Source organism: Prinia subflava, chromosome 3 (assembly GCF_021018805.1).
Source record: "Prinia subflava isolate CZ2003 ecotype Zambia chromosome 3, Cam_Psub_1.2, whole genome shotgun sequence".
Lineage (NCBI taxonomy): Eukaryota > Metazoa > Chordata > Aves > Passeriformes > Cisticolidae > Prinia > Prinia subflava.
This window is the reverse complement of record NC_086249.1, coordinates 33,560,558-33,580,542: the sequence shown is the minus strand read 5'-3', so window position 1 is coordinate 33,580,542 and position 19,985 is coordinate 33,560,558.

The following is a 19,985-nucleotide window of genomic DNA, read 5'->3' as shown; positions in this document are numbered from 1 at the left end:
CCAGGGAGCGCTGCCCCGGGGCTACAGCCCGAGCCCGGGGTCCGGACCCGCCCCGGGCAGCAGGTGCAGGGTTGGGCAGCGAGAAGGGGATGCTGGGGCAGGGCGCCAGGCCGGCACGGAAAAGCGTGGAAGAGAGATTGTTAAAGCATGAGTTCTGCAAAGAAATTGGGAGCAGAAAAGAAATACTGGGGGAGGTGTGGAGAACTGGATCGGCAGGTGAAAAAGGGGCACGGACCTGCAAAGGAAGGTGTCCGCTGGGGTGGGAACTGGGCAGGCCAACAGATAGAGAGGAACAAGTGCCAGGTTGTAATGATGTGCTGGGAAAGCGGCAAAAGGGAAAAGGAGAGTTAGCAATCTAAATATCCCCAGAGAGAATTATACAAACTGCCAAGAGAAAGGACATAATACTGGAAATGACAGGGACATACACTCTTCATTTCCCAGTGGAACAAACTGCATGTATTTGGTCTTGGTGAAAGTGCCTTTACCCAAAGTAGTAGAAGAATTGTATCAGAAGAGATTCCCATGTCAGAGAAATATCTTTGTCCTCCTGGGACCTTCAGCTGACTATCATGTTATGATAAATCTGCTTAGCAATAGATTCCTCAGATTTCTTTTCAGTCTCAGAACCACATGGGATAACAAACACTAACAGTCCTCAGATGTCTGGTAAGGGCATTAGAGCCAAAAGAAAAGGAATGTGGTTGGACTTCTGGTAAACAGAATTGCATCATCTTCTTCTGTAGTTTGGGCTGGGTTGAGGGAGCCATAGGCAGTGAGCCTGAAAACACAGCTGAGTGGGCTGGGACAGCTGGGAAGTAGGTTGTTGCTGGCAGAAGGTCAGCAGCAAGTGGACACTGATATGAATAGGCACTTTGACAGTGAAAAGGACAGGGAGAGGAGATGGGTGATATTTTTTTTTTTTCCACACAGGCTGTTTTCCTCTGTCCATATTGGGCACAAGTGCAGCTAAACCCCTAAAGTACCTGTGGCTGGTTAGAGGCATATCTGAAACCACATTTCTTCTGTAAGTCTTTGGGGCAATTCGCTGTGATGAGTATTCTCATTGCCTGAGTTTGGTACGGCCAGTGTCGTGTTACTTGGTCACCACTGTGAGCCAGGCAGATTTCCCTCGTGGGCTTGGGTAGATCTTGCAGCTCCACAGAGGAGATGAGTGAGACCAAGGGCAGGGTGAAGTCAGAAGAGGGGCTGCATACACTGCTCAGGAGATGATGTCTCCCAGCCCCAAAATGAGTTTGTCTGGGATATGAATGGGTGGCTGGCCCTGGGGAACAGACCCAGATGACCCCAGAACCTTCCAGCAAAGATGTGGCCTGGCACTCCAGAAGCTGTAAAAGGCACAGCCAGGAGCTGCCAGAGGGATTTATCCTGCAAGATGCCACCTGCTCCAAGAACCTTTTCTCTCCAGGGACCTTTCAGACTATCCAGTCAGTCCCTGGGACACAGTGATTCTGTGTCTGCATGTATCTCTGAGTGTGCTCCCTTCTGACTCCTGTACATTTCTCCCCTGTACCTTCACCAGCTCTTCTTAAAACAATCTGAACATAGCTTGTACTTGACTAGTTGCTCTTTTAAGTAGCAATTAAAGTAAAACTGTGTTAATAATGATAATGATAAATGAACCCTCATAGGGCTGAAATCAGTAAACTTCTTGCAGTTCTTCATGGGACATGATTACTTTCATAAGTGTTCGGACAAAACTGGCACTTATATACAAGAAGTATTGTATGTGAAACAGAGGTTCAAGGTAGATGATATCAGCGGCTCTGATACTTGCCAAATGTGAACACTGAAAAATTTCAGGTGGACTTTGTTCACTGAATAATATCTAGAGCAGATGCAGAGCAGATTGCTGTCCTTTGTGCATCTGGGCTGGAAGAACCCCACACTAATGAGTTACACAGCTCATTTAATTCCTAACAGGTGAGCAAAGTCAATTTGCCTAGGGCATTTACAGTTGAGCTAAATATGTCTCCAGATATTATCAGGCTGCCACAGTCTGCTCTGTCTAGCTAAGCTTGTCATTGTAGAAAGGCTGTGGTATATACATATCTAAAGCAAAAACTTATATCTTCATTTGTGATCTTTTGAGAGTCATATGATAAATGCTACCTAAAGAACCTGCATTTGTATTATCTGTTTAGAAGTGACACTGAGTGGGTGAATTTTATGTCCAAGTCATTCAGTTTTTGGTCATTTACTGGTGAGTACGAGGCCCTGACAGCACGCAGTTCTCACAAAGATCTCAGACCAGTCAGAAGAAGCAGTCAGAAACTGCTGTTTTGAGGAGCTGGGATGGTTAGATCAGAGTGGTTAAAGCAGCAACACAAGCCTGACTTTCCTTCAGACAGTTTCTACCCCTTGAGCATTGGCAGCTTCAGTCTGCTCTTCCCAGGGAGGGTGAATAAATCTAAATTCTGGGAAATAATAAAAGAGCCAAACAACCCCAAACTTCCAAATCTTCTCCATTATCACCATTATGACTGCACTAAGCTGCAAATCCAAGGTGTTTCAACCTAAAAATTCCCATTTTCTGACCTGGCATGGACTTTTCTCCAACACTGATACTGGGTAGGTGACTACATAGATTGCAGCACTCCTGAAGAACGTGCTCATGTTCTTACGTAGAAATTTAGAGAAACACAGATGAAAACAATTAGTTTTTAACCCCAGATAGCCTGTGCCTAAGAAACTATGTCTTCTGCTGCCACCCAAGGACCTAAGAGAACTGAGGGACCAGTCTGGAAGCAAGATGCCATCCATGCTTGTTTTAATTCCCAGGGTATTAGTTTGGAGTCTGACACAGCTGTTCATTTTTTCACAGAGCAAGTTTCAATAGATGCAAACTATTGATTTGTTTGCTGCAAGCTCTTTTCTTTTGACAGAGTAGTACTGGAGGTGAGATACTCCCTACTAATAAGCAGTGACTTTCCATCCTCTAAGATGTCATCAAGCCAGCTAGGTTTCACATGATGGTGGGAAGGACATTTCTTAAATGACAACCTCTTAGAAGATGTCCCTGTTTGATGAGGGTGTTCCTTATGTTGTTGAGATAATATGTGCATAGAAAAACATCGTACAAACCTCAGGAAAGAAACAACTTGCCCAACTGAGGGATCAGAATCCATGAATGGACTTATGGAAAAGTAAATAAATATCTAAATCAATAAATATCTACATACAGGTTCTCTTTGTGAGGCATTAACATGGCTCTGTGGAGATGATGCAAGTGAAACTACTCCCCAGCTGAATGAACTCACAGAGGCAGTTTCAGTGAAGAAGAGAAACACCCATCTGGGACAAGAAAAACTTCTCCTAACTGTTCAGACCTGATCTTCCAGAAGTACCTACAACATAATTTCAAAGACAAGCCTGGGAAAAAAAATTCCTAACTTAACAGAGTATTAAAAATCAAGGACTGAGTATTTACGCAACAAATATTATATATACATATATATATATATATATATACACACATATATACATATATATATATATATAAAAATATAATATATGTTCTATTTATTTATATGTAACACATTTATCACCATTAAACATTTTTATACTTTTCCTCACATCTCATCAACTCTTAAGCCCTCTGTGTTCCACACTGGTTAAAAGTGTGTATCTGAACTATAGGGTACATTGTCTAACCCCTCTTGGCCAACTATCTCCTCCCTTAAAATGTTAGGAATCTTATGTTATACTCAGAGCAATGACTCACATCTTGATCTTTGCTGTGCCTAGATAAGATGTACTACAAGAAGTGCATTTCTCTCTCAAACATCCATGTATTCCAGGAGCAATAGGACGTATCTAGCTCTGAAAATCTTGCTATTTTAGACAATTTAAGATGGCATCTTAGAAAGCCACAGTTACAGATGCACATCTAACTCAGTGAAGTATCAGGAAAATACAGAAATGTGTAACCTGCTCCACTAAATACTAAAATACTAAAGGGAATTCATGCTCATTGACATTTCAGAGATAATGCCTGCCCAAGAACCTGTCTTTAGGCAAGATTAGATTTCCTTTAGGTGAGATTTAGAACCAAACCCCAAATGGAAATTTATTCTACACTAAACAAGTGAATTACTTGTTCTCGTGCCTCACTCTTCCATCTGTCACTTGGAATGGTTCCTTCTGGGATTCTATGCATCTTTTGTCTGATAAAGTCTGTCTCCTACATTTCCTTTCTGTTTGGGAAATGCTGGTGTGTGAAACAATATAAATTTCCACTGACAAAGAATGCTCTTTGTCAGAGATTTGTGTATGGACCCCTTGGGCACATGGATTAAAGACACACTTTCTTCTGTTAGCACTGCATTTCTGAAGGAACCCTACAAGTCATGGCCCACTATCATGGTCATCTGTTTTTCACAGAGTCCCACTTTTGGTCAGATGCAATCTCTGATAACTTCTTAAAAGGTGCATTATTTTTAATTACCTTCATAAATGTAATTGCTGAGATAATTTAGGACAGGCAAACAAGTCCTCCTGCACTGCTGGCAAATATTAAACAAAGAACTTCCCTGTATGGTAAGTTCTGCTGAGTTTAGCCTATCTGGAAGAATTGCCCAGACAAATAAGCTGTGATAACATCTGCCAAGTTTGAACTGATGAATCCAGTAGGAGCTGGTAGCACAGGTAATGTTTTTCCTCTTGTACATCCCTTGGATGGAGGGCTGGAAGGTTATAGAAACTTTAGTGGGAACAATTAATTTGCCTCTGGGATGGAGAAGTCAAAGATGCTTGGCCTTAGGCCGTGTGGTTAGCAGAGCCATTGCCACCTTATATCCATGATTTAATATGAAAGGCATTAAATTGTTAAAGTGATAGTCCTTTGGGAACAACACCACATGTGGTCACCTGATACCATGTAGGAGCTGAAGCACAAGAACTGCAATGCATGAAAGCTAAACTGCCATCCATAGACCCAGCACGTCAACCAGTCAGAATGAGTCCTTTTCCTCTGGGATTACTGGTATAGGACTGGTGGGGCTGAAGCTCTGACCTATGTGGGGTGTGCCTGCAGATCAGGAATCATCATTACCCACTTACCCATTCGCTCAGGCAAACTGTGTATCACACCTCATCTCCTCGTGACCATGGGATATGTGGTGTAGATCAGAGACAGCTTTTATTCAAGAAACAGGGACAGCTGCCCTGCACTCCTGCTTCTGCTGTAAAGGCTTGTCTTAGGTTTTCCAACTGGAAATAGGCCCCATGGTCTTTCTCCCAGAACACCATCCTGTTGAAGCCCCATATTGTTTACTTTAGAGGCAGACTGAGTGCCTTTAGGACAGGAAGCCTTCCCTCTGTCCATGGGAATTTAAAGCCATTTAAAAGTGAATAAAATTTCTTATAAATTTAAGAGACTGTGTCTCTGCTCAAAAAGCATGCATTGCATGAGGATATTTAGAACAAAGCAGTTTGTAGGAGGAAACTAACAGAAATGGAGTGGACAAAATTTTCACAGTTAGGGCGATCATCAGAAGGGGTTAGGCTTAACAGACTACTGTCACAGAGCTACGCAGGGATTTTTTTTTACCCCAAAGAACTTCAAGAAGTGAACCTAAATGAATGCAGCATTTATGGACTAGGTGAAGATTAGGTTATGTGACTGAAGGCTCTCTCCTATGAACACAAAGGAGCAGAGACACAATGACAGGCAGGGGAGCCCCAGTAACTGCACCAGAGCTGAACAAGCTCCGGGCAGGATTGCTCCAAGGGCTGAAGCAGGAGAGCCACCAGCCCTGTGGCTTGGGGGTGACACCCCCAGCTGAGTCCACTGAAGACACTCCTCACCAAAGCCTTTACAGACTCAGAGAGAATTACTGCCTACAGGACCACAGCACTCGTCACAGTAAGTTAGAAAGAACATTTTGGGGTTGTTACTATGGGATGTTTAGGAGAAGGCTCAAAGACAGGGGAGGGAAAGATCAAATGGGATCTGGGAGGAAGGAGTATGAAAAAACAGAGAAGAAAGGAGACAAAAGGAGGTGGACTTATGTAAATAGCTTACTGGTCAGTATGCTTGTGCTGAAAGACAGCAATGGCTGGGGCCTTCGCCTGGGCTTCATTCCTGGTGGGAATGAATGGTGGCTTTGGTGTGCTTCAGGAGACAGATAGCCAATCTATGCCAATGATCATCAGGAAATACTGGAAAAGCATCCAGAAGTAACTGAAGCAAGAACTGGAAAACAACAACAGATCAGAAAACAAGTGGTGTAATCATCAATGAGGTACTGTCTAACCAATCCTATAAATCAGGACATGGAAGGGTACTGGGGTAACTGGAGGAGACTGAAAAATGACCCTGGGGAGGGAAGCGCTATGACTCTGCTCCAGGATGCAGGACTATTTCTGTAGCCTCTGACTTCAGGGAGCTGAAAAGAGTGAGGGAAACCCAAGACCTACATATGTTCCTGTGCTAGGGTGCCAGAGCACAGCAGGAACAAGCACACTGATCCACCCATGCTCCTTTCAGGGCTGCACCATGTCTCCTGCAGAACGAGGATCTTGTGAATGAAACCACAATGCCAGCCTGCCCAGCTGCCCCACTTCATTGCACCATCTCTCCCACGGCACAGAGAAGACATGTAATTTGTAAAATATCATATATCTGTCTACTAAACATCAGGTTCAAGAAGGGGCTACAGGAATGAGCTTCTGTGGGAAGGTCACAGCTACACTGGACACAGCCAGTCTCCTCCTGACCCACAGCAGGCCACAGCTTCTTGGTGGCTCTGAGCCACCAGATGGGTTTGTAGTGCCTCTGAAACATCTGTTTTAGAAAGGGCAAAAAGCACCAGCAGAGAAGGAAAAAATGACCAGGAATATAGTGAAAACCATGCCTGAGCAGGGCCCACCAGGCATGACCCTAAAGGGACTGCTGCTAATGAAGGAAACACTGCACACTGATCCCAGGGTCTGCACTGGCCATTGCCTCACTGAAGGGACTGAGAGCAAGGCATGACATGAGTGAATGGGAGAACAGCAGCAGAGAGGACAGGTATGCAGAGGGAAGAAGGGTGTTTTCCTTGAGGATTTGTTTGCAGTCCAGTTAAGAACTAGATCTTGACCATCCTCCCAAGAAGGTTTCACTTCTGCTACGCCTTCTGAATCATTTAACGTTACTGTCAGAAATATGCCCGTACCTTAGACTAGACAGTATTCCAGAAAGAAATACAGACAAGCCTTCCATCCGTGCTCTTCATCTCAGGTAAAACACACTATGAATTGAAACAGAACTTCTGCAGACCTTCTGACACCAGGAATGAAAAGAAAAACTATTATCAACATGTCAAACCCTCACCCTAACACCTCTCTGGGATCTGTTAAATATCATTCGAGCATCTTTGCTCTCACTTCTTTAGTTCTTATGCCCCAGAATGTGTCTGGGTTCAAAAGAAAAGCTCTCTGATTTTGCAGGAACCATCCAAGACCTTTAGGGATTCTCAATAATGTTCAAACCTGGCACACTGCTACTCATATGCATGCTGTTCTTCATTTGCTAAAGGATGTGGTGTGGAAGGAAAGGTAACACCTTAAAGCTGCCTTACATGCCACGACAAACAAAGCTGACAAGCAGTACTATCCACAGGAGGGCAGTGAAAGGCTGGGGAAACCTGAGATGAGGCTGAGACTGCTCCTGCCTAAACACATCCCCTAACTCGAAAGATCGTGAGTTGCCTCAGACTGAAAAGAAAATGCTACACTGTGCATAGCTGGCAGAGTTTTGGCAGCAGTGAGGCTACGGGGGCGAGCTGTGTAGAAGGTCACAGCTGGTTCCAGCTGGCTTGGCAACAGATACCACCAACCCACCACATGCCAAAACCTAAACCAAGTACAGAAGCATGCAGCATCTCCGTGAAATACATTTAATAAAGAGGAGCAGCTGCTGGGAGAGTTGTGAGGGTACAAGTGATGACACACAAGGAGACATAGGTGCAGAAACATCCTGAGATGACTGCAGTCCATGAAGTCATCTCTGCAGGAGCAGGTACTACATCGAAGGGGACTACAGTCTGGGGAGCAACCCAAACTGCAGCAACTGAAAAGTGTATGAAATATGAAATGACAAGGAAAGAAACCATTACTAGATGCTGTAACCAAAAGGCAACTGCTGTTCTAGTGATCTTTGTAAAGCCCACCTGAGAGGTGTGATTTGAGCAAGTGCAGATGAAATAAATTTGTATCAGGAGGGGATGCTGCTTTTTATGTATATCAGTGTGTGCAAACACCAAGTTGGATTAGTTGGTGGGAGGAAACAGGGCTTGGAAGCTGTAAAATGGAGGTGGTCTAGGCTGGATACCAGGGAGACCAGAGTGGTCTGACAGTTGGCTCCTGGAGGGACCAAGAGATCCAAACCAACCACTGGAGAGGCTGTGGGGTCAGTGCTCAACCTGAGACCCATCTGCAGGGTTATGTCTCTGAGTGTGAGCCGGGGGAGACAGGGACAGTTTCTGGGAAGATCCATAGAGCACATATGTAGGTGTTGGTTTGTGTGGGGTCATGCAAAATAAAGTGGAAAGCCAAGGGTTCAGGGCAACTACTGGACAGAGTGCCTGAATTGTACTCATTCCATGGCCATAATAAAACAATATATTTCACAATAACAAAAAACCCAAAAACCCCAAACCCATTTAACTGCCAAAGAGTAGGCAGCATTAGGATGTTTGTGCCTCTGGATATGTGATTACCTGTTTTTATATATATATATATATATGCACACACTCTGTGGGACTATCAGGAATACAAGCAATAGCCCATGCCAGAACCTTTTGCATCTGGCAACAGGGAGCTGGGGCAGCCTTGCCTCTGCTGGACTACCAGCTTCAGCAATCCTCAAATCAAAAGCTTTCTCTCACAACACAGAAAGAAGCTCCAGCACTTGCAGATAAGTGGTTCTGCACAAAGTAGACCACACTAATGCTAGAAGTGGATGCACCCTAGCCTCTATTCAGATGAGTATTCGTCTGTATTGCATGTGCAACAGCCATTAAATCCACCAACAAAAGGTCACTGTGAATGACTTGCAGCAGAAAAGTGCTGAAGCTTCAGTTTACTAATTTTATTTACAGTGTGGAAGAGCAGAGACATAATTTGGAAATTTAACTAACCTGAGAAATTAAAGAAAAATCTCTGGAGTATGTCCAATATCCTCACAGCTCCTAAAATATACCTCTGCCATAAAACAATGCTGTAACATCTGTGTATCCCTAATGTTTCCATGTATGCCTTCTATTATTGATTTGGCAGAACTCACATCTTAACATTTAGAGTATGACAATGAATGTTAAAGATCTTCCTGGATAAGCAATCAATGAAATCACTTTTTCTTCCTCAAAACATATGCTGCAGTCTGGTGTGCCAAATAAGTGTGATATATACACAGAGGAAACTGCTCTTTACTCTTTAAAAATCAAACATTACCAAAGCAATAGTTAATATTTACCCAGAACTGCAAAGAGAGTTTTTAATACAAGAGCACTTGCCTTTCCCCATTTCCTCAGTAATTGTTATAGGAGCTTTAGAACAGAATAAAATAGGACTAGTTTTGTTGGAAAGAACCTACAGTGGTCATCCAGTCCAACTGCCTGGCCACTTCAGGGCTGACCAAAAGTTAAAGCATGTTACTAAGGGCATTATCCAAATGCCTCTTAAACACTGGCAGGTTTGGAGCACTCACTACCTTTCCAGGAAGACTGCTCCAGTATTTGACCACCCTTTTGGTGAAGAAATGCTTCCTAACATCCAGCCTCAACCCCTTCCAGCACAGCTTTGAACACTTTCCCACACACCCTGCCACTGGATACAACCGAGAAGAGCTCAGCACCTCCCTCTCTACTTCCCCTCCTCAGGAAGCTGTGGAGAGAGATGACGTTGCCATTGAGCTTCCTTTTCTCCAAAACAGACAAGCTCATTCAAGGACCTTCACATCCTTCTTAAATTGTAGGGTCCAGAACTGCACATGGCACTCAAGATAAGGCTGCACCAGTATGGAATATAGTGTAATAATCACCTCTGAGCCCAATGCTCCAATCTATCTAGATCCCTCTGCAGGGCCTCCTGTCCCCCAAGAGGGTCAGCACCACCTCCCAGTTTGGTATTATCAGCAAACTCGCCAATGGTGCATTCACCTCCCGCATCCAGATCATTACAAATGTACTGAACAGAACTCGCTCTAGAACTGAGCCCTGAAGGAACAATGCTGGTGACCCATGGCCAGCCAGATGTAACCCCATTCACCAGAACAGTTTGAGCTCTGCCCTTCAGCCAGTTCTTCACGCAGCACATCAGGAACCCACTCATCCCACAGCTGGGCAGCTTGTCCAGAAGGGTGCTGTACTAAAATCCAGGAAAATTACATCCACTCCTTCCTTTCATCCAACAGGGAGCTGACCCTATCACAGAAGGATACCAAATTAATTAAACAAGAATTTCCCTTTGTGAACCCATGTTGACTATAAATTCTTTTTTAAATGGCTTTTAATAGTACCCAGTATAATCCTCTCCATATTTTTCCCAGGAACTCTGGTTAGACTAACAGGTCTGTAGTTCTCTGAGTCATGCTTTTTTGTAGGTGGGACTAACATCCCGCCAGTAGGGACACCCCCAGACTCCCAAAACCTTTGGTAGATGAACAAGAGGGGTCCTGCCACTATATCTGCAGGCTCCTTCAGACCTCTGGTGTGAATCTCATCAGGCCCCACGGACTTGTGAGCATTCACCTGGTAGGGCTGGTCCTTGCAATTTCGGTGTCCACAAAGGGAAGGTCATTGTTCCCACACTCATGGTCCTTAAATCCAAGGGACAGGGCAGTCCAAAGTCTATCCCTATTAAGGGTTGAGGACAAAAAGGCTTTGAATGCCTTAATTACCGCTGAAGTTACCGTGTATATTGCCTTTCTTGCTTGGAAGGAGCGGGGATTTCTTGCAGGCTGTGAGGGACCTTTGCGGCTGTTGTCACTGTGGCCCGTGGAGACGCCATGTTACCGCGAGGGGGCGCCCTCCGCCCGCGGCGGCGCGGGAGCGCTCGGGCCCTACCGGAGGGACTCGGGCCGTGCCGGAGAGATTCGGACTCTGACGGAGAGACTCGGGCCGTGCCGAAGGGACTCGGGCCGTGCCGGAGAGATTCGGACTCTGACGGAGAGACTCGGGCCGTGCCGAAGGGACTCGGGCCGTGCCGGAGAGATTCGGACTCTGACGGAGAGACTCGGGCTGTGCGGAGGGATTCGGGCCGTGTCGGAGGGGCGCGGCCTGGAAGTCTGGGTGCACCTGATGGAGCTGTGCCGGGGCTTGGCAAACAAGCGCTTCCCGGGCACTGGCGGCCGATGGCATCCTGGCCTGGCTCAGCCATGGTGTGGGCAGCAGGAGCAGGGCAGTGATCGTCCCCCTGTGCTGGGCACTGCTGAGGCCACTCCTCCAATGCTGTGCTCAGTTCTGGCCCTCACTGCAAGAAAGACCTTGAGGGGCTGGAGCGTGTCCAGAGAAGGGCAGCGGAGCTGGGGAAGGGTCTGGAGCACAAGTGCTGTGAGGAGCAGCTGAGGGAGCTGGGGGTGTTTATCCTGGAGAAAAGGAGGCTCAGGGGGGACCTCACTGCTCTCTACAACTGCCTGAAAGGAGGGGGCAGCCAGGTGAGGGTCAGACTCCCCTCCTACATAATAAGTGACAAACGAGGAAATGGTTTCAAGTTGCACCGAGGGAGGCTAATACTGGATATTATGGAGCATTTCTTCCTTGAAAGGGTGGTCAGGCATTGGAACATGCTGGCCAGGGAAATGGTGCCACCTCCATCTCTAGAAGTGTTCAAAAAACGTGGCTATAGCGTTTGGGCACATGGTTAAATGGTAACCACGGTGGTGTTAGGTTAACAGTTGTCTGTGACAGGCCTTTTCCAACCTCAACCATCCTACAATTCTGTTATTTTAACACAAAATTACAGAAAAACTATGTGTTTTACTCTCCAAATGTACACCTTGGCTTAAAACACATTGTCTTTAGCCCATTGTGTTCTGTGGAACACACTAGGTTTATGTGGCTGCATTAGCAGTAATTAAAGTTGGTAAGAAGTTGTAATGGTATGTTGTGTCCATGATGGGCTATGCCAGAGATGTGTCTGCATGCACTAAGGCCATTTTAAGATGGGAAAAACCCAAATGATTTGACAAAGGTCTTTTGCTGAAGCCAAAGGAAAAAGCCCTTGGTGCTAAGGAGAGTCTCACTGATTTTCAGGATCATACCCACGGACTGGTTTATAGATGTACCATTTTTATTTTTTTTTTTTCTGGAATAAATTCCAATTGCTGTGATTGTGAGGTTTCCTACTCTCTCCTCTGTGATGTGTTTGGAAATGACAGTATCGTGTTCACTGCCCCAACAGAAACACTGTAGTGAATGTTATTTAGTACAAGCAGATGTCCATACGAGATTATCAAATAATCTAGAAGGCAATTACCCAGCTGCTTTTAAAAGGGAACACAGGCTAAACATGTTCAGCCAGTCACTTTTTTCTGGGAGGTGCTAAACACGCACAGGTCTCTCAGCATTACAGACCAATCACCAGCAGCTTTCTTCAAGCCAGACCTGAAGATAAAATCTACTTGCCTTGGCCAACATTTATTAAGCCTCATTAGTCTTTTTAAACATTCAGGGTTTTGTATTTCATTCAAATAGATGCATTTATGTCAAACAGTTGTAGAGACAATTTTTGAGATTTTTTTTTTTTTTTGCCTTCTTCTAGTAGTTACAGCTAGCCAAAGCCAGCTGGCAGGTTCAGCTACCTGGTCCTTTGATTTGGGTTATTTTTCTATGCAAGGGAAATAGAGTGTGGCTAGATCAAAGCTGGAGTTTAGGTGTATATGTACAGTCTTGGCAGCCACCCTGAATTTATTCCACTCTTACTCAAATCAAAATCTGGCTTGTGATTTCCAAATAGCAGAATGCCTTGTTCTTTCTTTTGTTTAAGTTCTGACTGGATTGTAAGGAAACGGGAAAAGGTGTGACAGTTCCAGATGGGTGAAAACACAAGTGCATATTTGACTACAAATTTAGGAAGTTCTTTTTCTTAAGTGTGCATTGTCTAAGATATTGCACTATTTACAGCTCCAGGAAACACAATGGCCTTTTCATAAAGCAAAAATAATCAGACCTATTTGAAAAAGTCTTTAGCTCACTGTTAATGCAGTGGAGATAACAGGAGTTCCCTCTTTAGCATGCTGAGGGAATTGAACAACCACTGATTTGTACGAACTGGTTATAGAACCAGAAGGTGTCTTGGAAGTGGTCACTGCAGTATGAGACATTTGTGCCTGCTGAATGTGCCTGTGCATGTGCCTGCTGAAGTTGTGGCTGATATCACTGCTTTGGAGGGCTGGGCAGAGCTGGCAAGAGAGCTTGTGGTGTAAGTGGGCTGCATGGTGGTGGTGGACTGATATTGATGGACCAGGGGTTGCTGGGGAGGGGGAGACATGAAAAATGTGTGTGCCAAACAGAGATCCCACACAAAAGAAAAGCAAACAAAATAAACAGGGCACACAGCAAAAACGACAGTTTTCATAAAATAGTGACTTAGTAATAAAGTCATGCAAGTGATTCCTGTAAATCAGTCTAGCCATTCTTCTTCTTTCACAGATGTAATGCCAGTTTTCTGGCATGGGATATTTCATTTATCATACCCAAATAGCATGGAAAAGCAACAGTCATAACACCCTGTTACACCATGGTTGTTCAGTCTTGGACACACACTCTTTGCCTGTGTATTTCCTGTGGAAAGACCTCACTTGTAGCTTCTGGGACTGAAGACCAGGTAAGAAAAAGTTGTAAGAAAAAGGCCAAATAAAATGTTGGTCAATGCTATGCTTTGCAAACTTATGACTACCTTACATTGTTACAAAGAATATAAAAATCTGAAACACAGAGCACACTTTATCATAGAACAGCTAAGCTTTCAGATAAGTGGATATATTTTTAAAACTTCCCCCCCCAAAAGAATAATTTGTCTCTCATTAACTTGTGTTTCAACATAACACTGAATTTACTAAGGTTGCTTATATATTAAGACTATCAGATAAAGAGAATTCTGTCATCAATCTTAGTCCTAAAATATCTAAGTCCTATGATGGAATCATAATAGGAATAGGAATGACTAAATCGATCTGGTTACACTTCTTGGTGAAAAATGTTTAGGAAAGTACTTCCACACATGAAGCTAAGTGGGCACTTGATATTTTCCTAACCTGTCAACTAAGCTCTGCAAGTGTTTCAAAGATCAGTATTTTCTTACAGTCATACTGAAAACAAACAAACAAACACATGATTAACATTACTTATTTTGTGTTCATTTTTTGAGAACAACTAAACAATTTCCCTTGGAATGTATATTAAACTGTAGGTCCAAAATGTCTTCCAACATCTTCCCACAAGGTGAAAGTTCAACTAAAGTAATGCTACAGTCAAGGTGCAGCTTGCATCATTTACTCATTAGTGGAATGCCTTGCCAAGATTAAAACAGAGAGTGGAATGCAGCCTCACAGGTCTTGTTGACACCTAACCTCTTTAGCTTTTATTCTACTTTTGCAAAACCTTCACCTCTCTCTCCTCGCTTAAAGAAAGTGTTTAGGAACTGTTCAGAATAAAAATACAAACTCCTAAACTCCAACATGGGTAAAAAGAACAGAGATATTCAACCCTCCCCCCCACCAACTTTAAATACTTAATACTGAAAAAAATGTTCTTGAAAAAAGATAATTATTTTTCTGAGAAGGAATTTCTATGAGGAATGAACATACTATTTAACTAAAATTTCTTCAAGCTAGAATTTCAATGGAATGGCTTTTGGATATGTAAGGATTTTAGAAAAAAAAAGAAGTAAATCTGTTTATCTCTGCATTACTTTAATATAGTATCTCTTCTCTACAGTATCTTTTTATATGTAGAATAATTTTATTTCACACCATTCAAATGTCTGATATTACTTGTACTTTGTTGGATTGCCAAAAACTAAAAGGAAGGAAAAAAAATGGTCATAGTTCCACGCTGAAGTTGACACTCAATTTTTGCTTTTTGTTCTGTAACACTTCTTTGCTTCTACAGAGTGTTTTTCCTCCAAGTATGATTTAAAATGTCAGAAGGCATGTTTTTATTTCAAGAACAAAGCCTGTCCTAAGAATAAATAGCACTTCTTTCAATGTAGATATGAACACAAAAATAATGAAGACTCAATAGATTAGTAAGACAATATAAGCCATCAGAAGGGACTTGGCAGAATCCATGTTTCTGAGGCAGTAAATATTAAAACTGCTGAAATTACTCTGCATGCTCACCTTCATTGCTGTATTCAGGTTTGGTCTCTCCAGTACAAGAACAACGATGGCATTTAGGAGGGTGTCCAGCAGTGGAGATGGTCAGGGGTCTGCAGCATATGACAGCCAAGGTGAAGCTGAGGGAAGCTGGAGATGAAAAGGGGAATCTTTTTGTACCCTTCACCTTCCTGATGGCACACAGCATAAGGAGAAAGGCTGACAATCACGATTTGCAGCAAGGGAATTTCTGAGTAGGGAAAAGGATTCATTGATTTATTATCTATTGTATTGTGAGGATACTTAGACACTGGAACAAGAACACAAAGAATTGTGAAATCTTCAGCCTTGGAGATATTCAAGCTTAACCAGCCAGGATCCTGAACAACCTGCTCAAGATGACCCTGCTTTTAGCAGGGGTTTGGGCTAGATAGCCTCCAGGGATCCCTTTAAACTCAAGCTACTCTGCAGTTCTATGAGTATCTTTTGATATATCCTAGGGTCCCTGTCTTAATAATATTGCATTGATGCCGCCCAGATCTACAACAGTGCAAATCCAGTTGGATGAACTGCTGTGTGTCTGGTTAAAGTATTTTCAAATTACACTAGTTGATTTAATTAAATAATTTCTTCTGCCTGGAATCCATGTTTCGTTTGTGGTGGATCATTGCAATGATACCTTAGATCATGTTATCTACAACTTTTTCACCAAGGTGTGAAGGAAAAGTACCAGTGCCAGTAAGGTGTAAAAACAATCATGGAAAGGTTGTCCCAACTCTTCTGTTAGGTTGGGAGTGGAAACAGGGGACTCACCTGCCTATAAAATACTATCCTACCCTTAAACCTGTTTTAGTCAGGGTCTGGTTAGTCTCTTCTCAGCCCTAGTCTGTATGGGAGTGGTAAGATTTAAAGATGCACCACACAGCGCAAAGTCTGGCATTCTGCAGGGAATTGTGGATTCTGGCCTTCACTACTCCAAGTTTAGTCTCAATTACTCTAACAATGCTCCATCACAGACAAGCAAGTAAACTGAAATGAAAACTACACAGTCTTAATCAAGGAAGATCTCAGACTGGCAAGTTTTGCAGTTAAATTTACATAGATTTTATTTTTCATGTAATGGCAAGGCTGAATGCAATGTCTTAGGGTATTCTGATTTAAAAAATGGGGTCAATGTAGTAAAAAGTCTATTTTGTTTGTGATTTTCTTTTTAAGACTAAAATCCCAAATTATTCTATATAGTCCAAAGAGATGAAGATGCCTGTTATAGAGGACCTACTGGATCCTGCAGATGCGGAGTCAGAGGTATGAGATGCTATTCCATAAAACCACAGTAAGAATGCAATTTTTTTAAGAGAAAGATATCAGTCAGAGGGTTGAAGAACATTTTCTTTTATTTCAGGGACAGAAAGTTTTGATTTTAAAAAAAGCCTTCAACATGTTCTGAATAGGCTTAAATTTTGATGGTCCTTGGGCTTTATTATGTCTGCCTTTCTGAGACTGAGCTCATGGTTTGAAGCTGTAATCTCCAGTTGTCCCACTAGCTCTTTCAATATTATAGATGTTGTGTCAGTGCTGGAAGGTTAAAGATTTGAGGGAGCTCTGTTTGGACTGGATGCAAAACCAGAGTCCTTTGAGAATTTGCAAGTTATTACTGAAAGTAACATCCGTGTTGGTTTGTTTAGGCCTTGGAAACACTATGTTGGCAACAAAACCCCACTTTTTTGTCTTGGTATAGTTCCAAGCAGGAGGTCACATTTCAGGTGAGTGGGAAGTGAGGATGGTGTGTGAGATCAGAATTACAGATGCATAGACTTGTGTGACCTCGTCCTGATTGCCCCCAAAATGCATCTGCCTTGCCACTTCTGTTGGCTCTGATGATTTTCAATGACAGTCAAGTACCTAAGCTCCATTCTTGATATTTTCTCCTAAATAAACCTCACCATATATTGAAATTCTCACCTGTGCTCATTCAGTTGCTTTTGCTTAGTAGGTACCTTCTTTGACATTACAATGTGAAAACACATCTTTCTTCACATGTCCTTCTTGGTAGAGACATCAGAACCACCCCTGCAGCCCGGGATATGGCAGTGTAGACATAAGGTGTGTTTTCCCTCTGAGTATCTTACTGTGATGTTTCTCAGATAATTATTTTTTTTAGAGAATTTTAGAGAAGATTACAATATTTTAGTTTTAAAATACTGATTTCCTTCATCTGCAGATTTTTTTAAAGATACAAGATAGTAAGGAATCTTTTGGCTATCAGGGCCTTTGCAATGAACCCATGATGTCCCACAGATCTTTTTGCTTCTTTCTGCATATTTGTCTCAAATACAAGTAACCAACACATACCTTTCATTAAAAGTTCCCCCAGGACTTTGTACAGTGTAACACATCTCTGTCTCAATTTCAGCTGATGCATTCTGTGATTCTGTTTCCCCTTTGTGCAGCTATCAGGCCTTTCCAGCTCATGACCATCCCAGGAACAGCAAGTATTTCTTTGCCTTAGTTCCTAATAATTTCCAACTAATGAGCTATGAATCTTTGTTACTAGTTTCCCAAGAAATTACATTGTGTTCTATAGTGATAAATTTAATATCAGTCCCCAGGGTGCACAGTTCTTCCAAACAGTGTTCAGACATTTTAAACCAGCTTCTAACTAGGAGAAGTAAAAAAATAATGACACAGAAGAGAAAAATTACCTTACATCTTATTTTATTGTTCCAGTTGTTTATCCTAATTTCTCTCATTAGTTTGACATTTGTTTCCTTCCTTTGTTTTCTAAGAGAAAATTGATTATGTTGAAGACATGGTGTAAGACAATGAAAAATCGCAAATTTGAAAACATGCAGTTATTGAAGTAAAAATAAATAACATTTATTATTTCATAATAAAACAAGAGCTTTGACTGAAGAAATGCTATCTGAAGAAATGTGTTGGTATCTTCCCAGAAAAGGCTTAATCACAATAAAATCACTTTATTATTCTAAGAATTTAATACATTAAACAAAATAAATATATTTAGAAATCATAATTCTCATATATACCATGGATAAAAGAATAGAAAAAACCCTCCCAAAACGTTGTGGAGGAAAACATAATCTGACCATGAAGGACCTCTAGTGGCACATACACTTTCAGTTTAAAAAAGCCTGATGTTATGCTTGCTGAGCATTTTAGAAGGAATCACTTCTGCAGTTTCAGATTTTGACTTCAATTCATGTAATATTTTTTGTCTTTCCTTCGGCTGACACAGATGCAAAAAATATAGATTTGTTACAGTACTGTACAACGAAGTGTCTAGCTGAACAATGGCTTTGCCCTTTACTTGTTATCATTGTTATCTACTTTTTATCACCTAGTCAAACTTAGGATTTTCTCAGCAGGAGGAACAGCCTGATAGGACACACTGAAATGAAACTGGTTAGCAAAAAGGAGTTAAAAGCAGATGAGGATACCAGAGCTATGTCTTTGTCATATTTGTTATGGCTGTGCTAATTATTTTATTTGTCCTCAGCTCAAAAGATTGGTGGGTTTGTTTGTTTGGGGTTTTTTAAGCAGCAAAAAAGCTATGCTGGTACTTTTGAGTTATTCCTCACCTGTTCTAGAAGATACCCAACTGTAAGAAATACTTGGATTCTTAGTTCCTTTCAGTCACACTTCAAAAGAGTTTGATACTTTTGACACAACTTTTGAATACATATAATTTTTAAGGAATTCAATAATTTTATTGCTAAACACTCTTAGTCAAAAGGAGGTATATACCTACCAGTTAGTCTAGGGGCCCGTTAAGCTTCCAAATACATGGAGTCATTCCCAGAGATTTCTCTCATCCTGGATAAGATGAGTAAACTATGTTACAGTGAAACCAGTTACTTTTGTGGAGCCCCAGGAACAGAGTTTGTGTCTCTGAAAGAGGATGCACAGCCCTAAAGGCACACAGGGCCATATTCCACTGGAGGGGTAGCATTGGCTCGGGCTGAGTGAAGGGGGTCTGCAGGGCCCGTCAGCCTGGCTGGCACATGCTGCAGCCACGTGCATCTCCTCACTGGCATGAGGAGAACTCAGGGGCCAGCAAAGATCCACAAACACACAGCCACAGTCACACATGGCACTGACTCTGAATTGTAGTAGAGCAGCAGCCTGGAGCTGGAGTAGCTGAACACGAGGTCATGTTTAGACATCTCAGATATCTCTGCATTCATGGCCGTGTTGTCCTCGAGCCATAAAAGTCTCCTGCAATAGTGATGTTTATTATACTTTGCAATGAACTTAGTCCCCAAAATCTAACAGAGGGCACTTTTTACAGTTGTTGTTGCTGGGGTTTTTTTTAATTGTTGTTTAAATTAAAAAGAGACCCCAGCCTGTTCAAACTCTTTATCCTGTTTCATTTTTTTAGAGTTCATAGATAGCCCTTGGGCATGGCAATCTTTCTGCAGCTGAGCAGCACCAGGGTAAAGCTCTGGCCTGGCAGTGTCTTTCTGGTTTGAGGCTGCTGCAGCCTACCTGTTCCAGCAAGGAACTCCAAGAGCTGAGCTTAAATGGAGACAAAGAGCACCAAAGACATGATTCCTCATCTCTGGAAAACTGGCAGCAGATTGCAGACATAGGATGAATGAAATTAAATGTGAAGATAATAGTATCACAGTTGTGGAACTCA